The sequence below is a fragment of the Nicotiana attenuata genome, chromosome 5 (assembly GCF_001879085.1).
Source record: "Nicotiana attenuata strain UT chromosome 5, NIATTr2, whole genome shotgun sequence".
NCBI classification, from domain to species: Eukaryota; Viridiplantae; Streptophyta; class Magnoliopsida; order Solanales; family Solanaceae; genus Nicotiana; species Nicotiana attenuata.
In genome coordinates this window covers 52,743,509-52,752,865 of record NC_031993.1, presented here as the reverse complement: position 1 = coordinate 52,752,865, position 9,357 = coordinate 52,743,509, and positions in this window count along the sequence as shown.

The window sequence follows — 9,357 nt, the reverse complement described above, 5'->3', positions numbered from 1 at the left end:
GCTATAACAAATATAATACACATATCTAGGTCTTATTATCTTCGATTACGATTGATCCTTGATTCACTTTGATTGTTCTCACTTATAAGGTATATAGTATCTTTTGAGTCAAACAATTTGGCGTCGTCTGTGGGGATTTCGGCAATCGAAATCATAGTTTGCGCCTAGAATATCAAAAAAAAAAATAACGAACCACCGTTCTTCACACCATACAGAAGCCAAAAATGGCAGAAAATGACGCAAGAATGAAAGCAATAGCAGACGTCACAACCAATCTCATAGGCCCTCTTAACGAGGCCGGTAGAGAGAACGTCCTGAGTACAACACCTGGTAGTGCGCCGGATGGAGAGATCTCACCCTCTTCATCTGAAGACCTGACAATCTTGCATGAAAAAGGAGCCTCTACATCCGCAGTCAAAGAAACACCACCTCCGAGGGTCAAGAAACTGTTGGAAGAGTGGTTGATGAACACTCTAGGTAGCTTGCTTGAAAACTCACCCCAAAGCAACATTAGAAATCCGTCAGTGGCAGACATCGCCGCTACCACCAGTGAACCCGATATTGTACCAGCAGATAACACCCACATCGATGTCCAGGCCAACGACGGTGCACTCGCATCCATCCTTAAGAAGATGGAAGAAATGGAAAATGAGAACAAGGCACTTCGAGATCAAATGAAAGAGCACCAAGAAAGAGTGGACAAAATTTCCGGTGCTCCGAAGTTATTGCCAAAACGCGACGTAGGAAGATTCGTCGAACAGCCGTACAGCGAGGAGGTTGCCCCTCACCCGATCCCGAAAATCTTTAAGATGCCACCTTACTTGAGGATATATAACGGGACCACGGATCCCGAAGACCACCTGATCCATTATGTGACCGCTGTGAAGGGTAACGATTTGTCAAAAGAACAAGTACCATCCGTGTTGCTAAAAAAGTTCGGAGAAACGTTGACAGGGGGGCCCTAACTTGGTACTCTCATCTACCAGCAAGGACGATATCAACATTCGAAGAAATGGCGGACAAGTTCGCCACCGCCCATGCAGGAGCAAAGAAAGTAGAGGCCAAGGTCAACGATATCTTCGCAGTTAGGCAAATCGTAGGAGAGGGACTCAGGGACATCCTGGCCAGATTCAACAGAGTAAGGATGAGCCTACCAAATGTATCGGAAGGTATGGCAGTCGCAGCTTTCCAAAATGGGATGAACAGAGATGGTTCGAGGGCGACCAAAAAGCTACTGAGCCGACTCATGAAATATCCCCCCACCACATGGGAAGAGATCCACAACGCCTACTGTGCCGAAGTACGAGCGGATGAGGACGACCTCAACGGACCGACCCAACGGCTAACGGCGATACAATCAGAAACAAGAAGGGATCGACGTAACGACGGGCGACGGGAACAACTCCTGCGCTTCAACAAAGAAAGGCATCAGCCCTACGTTAGGTCTTCCCATCCACCGCCGCCGAGACACACGGAGGCATTGCAACGACATGTCGCTCCACTCCGGAATGAAAAAGGTATGCCCCCTCTATTATCTGCCCATAACTTTTGCGTGTCTCCTTCAGAAATAGTGTACGCACGGGAGAAGCTGGGCACCAAGGTGCAATGGCCGCAGAAAATGAAATCAGATCCTACCGCAAGGAGGTCGAACGCCCTGTGCGAGTTCCATCAGGAAAGGGGACACAAAATCGAAGATTGCATAGGTCTACGACAAGAGGTAGTCAGGATGCTAAACCAAGGATACCTGAGGGAGCTGCTTAGCGATAAGGGGAAAACCAACTTCGCACGAGGGCGGAACCCCAGGGGCCGCCAAAGCTGCCTTCGCCAACACGGACCATAAACATGATCGTCGGAGGCGGCGATGATTCAGCAATCAACCACGTAAAGTTCACAACCACGCACAAATTGAAACGAACAATCGCCCACGAACGGTATGACGACTTCGAAGAAAGTATCACCTTCGATAAGTCCGATGCCGACGGTTTGTCTTTTCCTCATTATGATGCTTTGGTCATAACTTTATGTATTGCCGATACTGATGTTAAGAGAATCATGGTTGACGACGGAAGCGGCGCATGTATTATCCATCCAAGGTTCCTCGTGCAAATGAAACTCGAAGATAAGATAATACCGTGTTGCATAACACTAACAGGTTTTAACAATGCAGTAGAACGGACCTCCGGGGAGATATCGTTGCCGGTTTTAGCGGGGGGAGTCACGCTGGAAACCACTTTCCACGTCATGAACCAGGAGACGGCCTACAACGCCATCATAGGACGCCCTTGGATACATTCCATGCGAGCAGTCCCTTCAAGCTTCTACCAAGTGATCAAGTTTCCTACCCCATGGGGAGTGTCTAGCATTCGGGGCGAGCCGTGCACCGCACAAGAATGCTACCGAATCGCTCAAGACTGTACCCACACCAAACAGTTGAAAGGAGCAAGTGCGGAGGCATAGCAATCAGCCATGTCGGGGACTAAGGTCGACTCGACGATGGAAGCCATCAAAGATCCTGACGTCGTAGAAGCCTGTAAAGCGACGGTCGAAGATCTCGACCCAGTCCAATTGGAGAGCACCGACCACACAAAGAGAGCCTACATTGGGCACAGCCTCTGCGATCCAAGTAAGTACCATGAATTTCCAACTAACCACGCAGATTTATTTGCCTTTTCTCATTCAAATATGCCGAGAATCCCGAAAGACATCGCCGCTCACAAGCTGAACGTCGACCCACTATATCCGCCCGTGCGGCAAATTAGAAGGAAGTTCAACGCCGCAATCAACGAGGCGGTCAGTGAAGAAGTAGACAAGCTACTAGCCAACGGGTCCGTCAGAGAATCAAAGTACCCCCAATGGTTCGCCAATGTTGTCATGGTCAAAAAGAAAAATGGGAAATGGAGAATGTGTGTGGATTTCACCGACCTTAACAAGGCATGCCCAAAAGATTCGTTCCCATTACCCCACATCAATCAGTTGATCGACGCTACGGCAGGACATGAACTGCTAAGCTTCTTAGATGCCTACTCCGGCTACAACTAGATCATGATGGCCGAGGAGGACCAAGAAAAGACAACTTTTATCACCCACCAAGGGACGTATTGCTACAAGGTGATGCCCTTCGGACTCAAAAACGCAGGGGCAACATATCAGAGACTGGTTACCAAAATGTTCAGTCAGCAAAGAAAGAAGACCACATCGACCATCTGAAAGAAGCCTTCGAGATACTAAGACGATACGGGATGAAGTTGAACCAGGAAAAGTGCGCCTTCGGCGTGGCCTCGGGGAAGTTTTTGGGTTTCCTCGTATCACAACGAGGTATCGAGGTCAACCCGGACCAAATCAAGGCAATAGACGCAATACCTGAAACTTTGAGCAGCAAAAAGCAGGTACAAAAGCTGACAGGACGCATAGCCGCCCTATCCAGATTCATCTCGCGATCCTCCGACAGGTGTCATAAGTTTTTCAACGTGTTGAGAAAAGATCACGGGCTGCAGTGGAACGAGGAATGCGTCGAGGCCTTGAGAAAATTAAAAGCATACTTATCTTCGCCACCGTTGCTAGTCAAAGCGAACCCAGGCGAATTTTTGCTGGTATATCTGGAGGTGTCAGAAGTCGCTGTCAGCGCAGTCTTGGTTCGCGAAAATAAAGGTACGCAGTCTCCTATTTATTATATAAGCAAAACCCTAGTGGATGCCGAAACACGATACCCACACCTCGAGAAGTTGGCCCTGGCACTAGTCGTAGCTTCACGAAAGCTTAGACCCTATTTTCAGTGCCACCCCATAAAAGTAATAGCGACCTTCCCTCTGAGAAGCATCCTGCACAAGCCTGAGCTGTCGGGCAGGCTCACCCGATGGGCCATAGAGCTCAGCGAGCACGACATATCCTATCACCCAAGAAACGCCATCAAGTCGCAGGTACTTGCCGACTTTGTCGCCGACTTCAGTACAGAGATATTGCCGGAGGCGGAACTGGAGGCCATTCGTTCCTCCCCTAGTACCGACCTTTGGACCCTCTACACTGACGTCGCCACTAATGCCTCGGGATCGGGACTGGGACTCGTTCTCAGAGTCCCCACGGGCGAAATAATTCGTCAGTCCATACGATGCCCCGAGATGACTAACAATGAGGCCGAGTATGAGGCTGTGGTTGCAGGAATGAGGTTAGCCATCAAATACGGGGCTCGACGACTCATCCTCCATTGCGATTCACAACTCGTGGTAAACCAGGTCACCGGGACTTACCAAATTAAGGAGCAGAGACTACAAAAATACTAATCAGAAATCCACAAGTTGATGCCTGAGTTCGACGAGTGCCGCTTTGAGCAGATCCCTAGGGTGCAAAATGTCGAAGCAGACGGCTTAGCGAAACTGGCCGCAGCCACCAAAAATATCAACAGGGAAAGTGTAGTCGCCCTCCTCCATTCAGCCATCGATCACGCTGAGGTACTCTCTTTAAATCTGACTTGGGACTGGCGCAACCAGTTTGTCTCCTATCTGCAGGACGGGACACTCCCACTCGACAAAAAAGAAGCCAAGAAGCTCCGCGTACAAGCCGCCCGATACAGCCTGATAAATCACGATCTCTACAAAAGGACGTTTGGCGGACCCCTCGCTAAGTGCCTAGGGCCGCACCAAACGAGGCAAGTACTCGAAGAGGTGCACGAGGGTCACTGCGGTGCCCATACAGGTAATCGCGCCCTCGTCCGTTGCATCATCCGAGCCGGTTACTACTGGCCCACAATGAAAAAAGAGGCAGCAGAGTACGTTCGCAGGTGCGAACAGTGCCAAAAGTATGCCCCCATGATACATCAACCGGGGGAACCTCTCCACTCAGTAACCTCACCTTAGCCCTTCATCAAGTGGGGAATGGACATAATCGGCCCCCTACCAGCCGGACGAGGAAAGGAACGATTTCTGTCAGTTTTAACTGACTATTTCTCCAAGTGGGTGGAAGCAGGTGCATATGCCCAGATACGCGAACAGGAAGTCATCACCTTCATATGGAAAAACGTCATATACCGTTTCGGCATCCCCAAGGAAATCAGCTGCGACAATGGCCCCCAATTCATTGGCAAAAAGACAACCGAGTTCTTCGAGAAATGGCCCATCAAGCGAATACTCTCCATGCTATATCACCCCGCCGCCAACGGCCAAGCTGAGTCTTCCAACAAAACGATACTGAACATACTGAGAAAGAAACTCGAAAAAGCCAAAGGGCTGTGGCCCGAACTACTACCGGAAGTGCTGTGGGCACATCGAACCACCCCCAAATCCAGTACGGGGGAAACGCCATACTCACTGGTCAACGGAACCAACGCGGTCATACCCGTCGAAATCGGAGAACCAAGCCTAAGGTATTCACATACCAGTGGAGCAGATAACGACATGAATAGACTGCAAGACCTCGACGAGGCCGAAGAACGAAGGGACATGGCCCACATAAGAATGACGGCCCAAAAACAACAGGTCGAAAGGTATTACAACAAAAAAGCCAAAATAAGACCACTCAAAGTGGGCGATTACGTCCTTAAAGCCAAAACGTTGGCATCAAAAGACCCGAGCGAAGGAAAACTGGGCGCCAATTGGGACGGACCATATAAAATCACAGCAGCAGCGAGCAAAGGAGCATTCCAGTTGGAAACAATGGAAGGCAAAGCACTCCAAAACAACTAGAACGTCGCCCACCTCAAGTACTTCCATTTCTAAAAGGCGTCTCCCGAGTCGTACTCTTTTTCCCTTACCCGAGTTTTGTCCCAATTGGGTTTTCTCGGAGAGGTTTTTAACGAGGCGACAGAGGGGACACCCGGGGGTATCTGAGGACAAGTTTATCATATCACCCACTCGACATGCTCTCCAGGCCGATATAATAAAGAGACTAGCCTAGTTGAATCTCCATTGTGTAAACGGCTAAGGCCACCATCTCCATTGTGTAAACGGCTAAGGCCACCATCTCCATTGTGTAAACGGCTAAGGCCACCATCTCCATTGTGTAAGGCCACCATCTCCATTGTGTAAACGGCTAAGGCCACCATCTCCATTGTGTAAACGGCTAAGGCCACCATCTCCATTGTGTAAACGGCTAAGGCTACCACCTCCATTGTGTAAACGGCCAAGGCCATCGCCATTAAACGTCGACCTTGCTCGATGACGACGGATAACACTTCAACGACAGTTGAAGTTACATCCTATTGGCTAAGGCCATCGCCATTAAACGTCGACCCTGCTCGACGACGACGGATAGCACTTCAACAACAGTTGAAGTTACATCCTATTGGCTAAGGCCATCGCCATCAAACGTCGACCCCGCTCGACGACGACGGATAACACTTCAACGACAGTTGAAGTTACATCCTATTGGCTAAGGCCATCGCCATTAAACGTCGACCCCGCTCGACGACGACGGATAACACTTCAACGACAGTTGATTACATCCTATTGGCTAAGGCCATCGCCATTAAAAGTCGACCCCGCTCGACGACGACGGATAACACTTCAACGACAGTTGAAGTTACATCCTATTGGCTAAGGCCATCGCCATTAAACGTCGACCCCGCTCGACGACGACGGATAACACTTCAACGACAGTTGATTACATCCTATTGGCTAAGGCCATCGCCATTAAATGTCGACCCCGCTCGACGATGACGGATAACACTTCAACGACAGTTGAAGTTACATCCTATTGGCTAAGGCCATCGCTATTAAACGTCGACCCTGCTCGACGACGACGGATAGCACTTCAACGACAGTTGAAGTTACATCCTATCGGCTAAGGCCATGGCCATCAAACGTCGACCCTGCTCGACGACGACGGGTAGCACTTCAACGACAGTTGAAGTTACATCCTATTGGCTAAGGCCATCGCCATCAAACGTCGACCCTGCTCGACAATAACGGATAGCACTTCAACGACAGTTGAAGTCGCATCCTATTGGTTAAGGCCATCACCAATAAATGCCGACCCCGCTTAACGACGACGGATGACACTTCGATGATAGTCAAAGTAACATCCCCTTGGAAAAAGCCATCGCCATTAAGCGTCAGTCAAGCTCGATTACGACGAACAACATTCAAACAACGGTTAAAATTTCATTTTATTCGCTAAGATCGGGTTTCGACTTATCTACGACGGCGGTTAGCGACTTATCTACGACGGCGGTACCACTTCTGCGTTACCCAGAGAGGCGACGAATCTTCTACAAACAGACATATACCAGCTCTGCGAAGGTGAAGCTCCAAAAAACAAAGAATCACACAAAAAGAATTAACAGCAACAGTATGATTCATACATTGTGACAAAAAAGTATATATATTCAGTCCCGCAAAGGGCCCCCATTATATTCTACAAAAAGCAAAACATATTCAAATTCTAAGGAGCCTCGCCATCATGCCCATCGCCCCCCGTCTGTTCGCCATCTCGACCGTCACCACTGAGGCGGTAAGCTTCATTGAACCAGGAGTCGGAATCCAGCCGATTAATGTCCTCTGAAGCATAGCCCTCCCGGCCAGGGGAGTCGGAACTATATCCACAGACTGCCCGAGCGGCGCGAGCCTCATGCCACTGCTCCTGAACCTCCTCCTCAGTGGCACGACCCGCAACGAGAAGTTTCTTGTATACGTCCAGTCGGGCTTCCGCATAAACCCACATCTCATGTGCATCGCGACGCGCACCCTCGTCAGACAAGAGCGGGGAAAAAGAAGGTCGAGCCACGTCTCCAGGCCTTGGTGGGACAGTACGCCTAAGAGCGTCGACCTCTGCCACCTTGACTTCGAGTTCGGCAGTCAAGGCCGCCACCCTACGGTGCAAATCGGCAACCTCTGTCGCCACCCCACGACTGAGCTCCAACTCCTCTTCCCTCGATTTGAGGAGTGATTCCAGCTCACTATTACGAGACACAGCCTTCACCAACTCCTCATCAGTCTTCTCCAACTCGGCCACCCTGCGCTTTAATTGCACCTCCTTCTGTTCAAGACCTTCCCGGAACACCCGAAATTTGGGGTCCTGTTGGAAAAGGTCTACCGCCGCCTAATGCTTGGAACGGCACCTCTTATACTTCTTCACCATTTTATTGAAAATGGTCGCTTTCTTCTGCTCGCGACGCCTCCTCTCCGCCTCCAAAACAAGGGTCTAAGGAGAAAACATGAGTTAGTACACATCAAAGTCAACCTCACAACACGCGGAAGAACAAAAGTTGACCTGTAAAGTCATGCCGGCGACCCTTCGAGATAGCTCCTCATCGCTGATAGCTCTTAGCATTTCACACTCGGGGGCGGCACATAACAAAGCCATCTCCAACGCCGCCTGCTCGCTGTGTTGCAATAAGTTATAAGCCCCCGGAATCACGACTCGGCGATCGGACCCGTCCGCCGTCATCTCCACAGCGTGAGGCCTTCCGCCAGCCCGTCCATATCTTCTTGGGCGATCTCAGGGTCCGATCCCTCAGCATCCCCGCCAACGGCGGATGTCGAGCCAACCTCAGCAGCACGAACTGAGCTGGCATCGGCAGCCGCACTCGCCTGATGGGCCGGCCTCCCCGAACGAATAGCGTCGGCCATGAAGACGGGTCTAGGCGTTTGACGAGGCATGTTACTCCTCTCATCCTCGGTCGCTACCGCCTTGCCCGTTTCAAGCCTCCGCCTTTTTCTCTCCTCAGGCTCCCCACCCTCGGAAGGCTCATTCGCAGGCTGCGGAGATGGTGTCGAAGGTGTCGCCTCATTCGTAGCCGCCTCCACAGGCGTAACCCCTTGTAAATGAACTACGGGAACACCCTCCCTGACAGATGCACAAAGTATCTCCCGAGCATCCGGGCCGAATATCCGATCGAGCGGGGGTGGATACCGTCGCCTTCTCCTTGGGAACGCTTCGACCTGTCGACACATATAGTTCAGTTGATGAAGTTTGTGGAAACAACCGACTAAAGTCAAAGAATTACCTGAAGGTCTTACGGGGCCGTAGCGTTAAAGGAATGCGGACCATGTGCGGGTTTCTTCCACGTAAGGCAGCAAACCGGCTACCCATTGCTTGATACCAGTGATGAACCGGGGTGCGTGAGCCATTGCTGCAAAATAAAAGGAAAAAGTCATAACGATGGTGCGACCAGAACCGCTGAGGTCACGTATGATAAAGAATTCGACGGATGGAAATTCTTACGTTTCGAATTCCACCTCTCTGGGAACCCAACAGGGTCTGACACCAGGTGCTCCATTTTAATAAAGAAGTACCTGCGCCAATAACTGCGGCTGGGTCGGTCATCGGTCTTGACGACCAGCCCCTTCGAACCACGGCTCTTCAAATGCAGCATGGTACCCCTTAGATAACTGGCGCTGAATAACTGCAAAAGGTGGTGGACGGAGA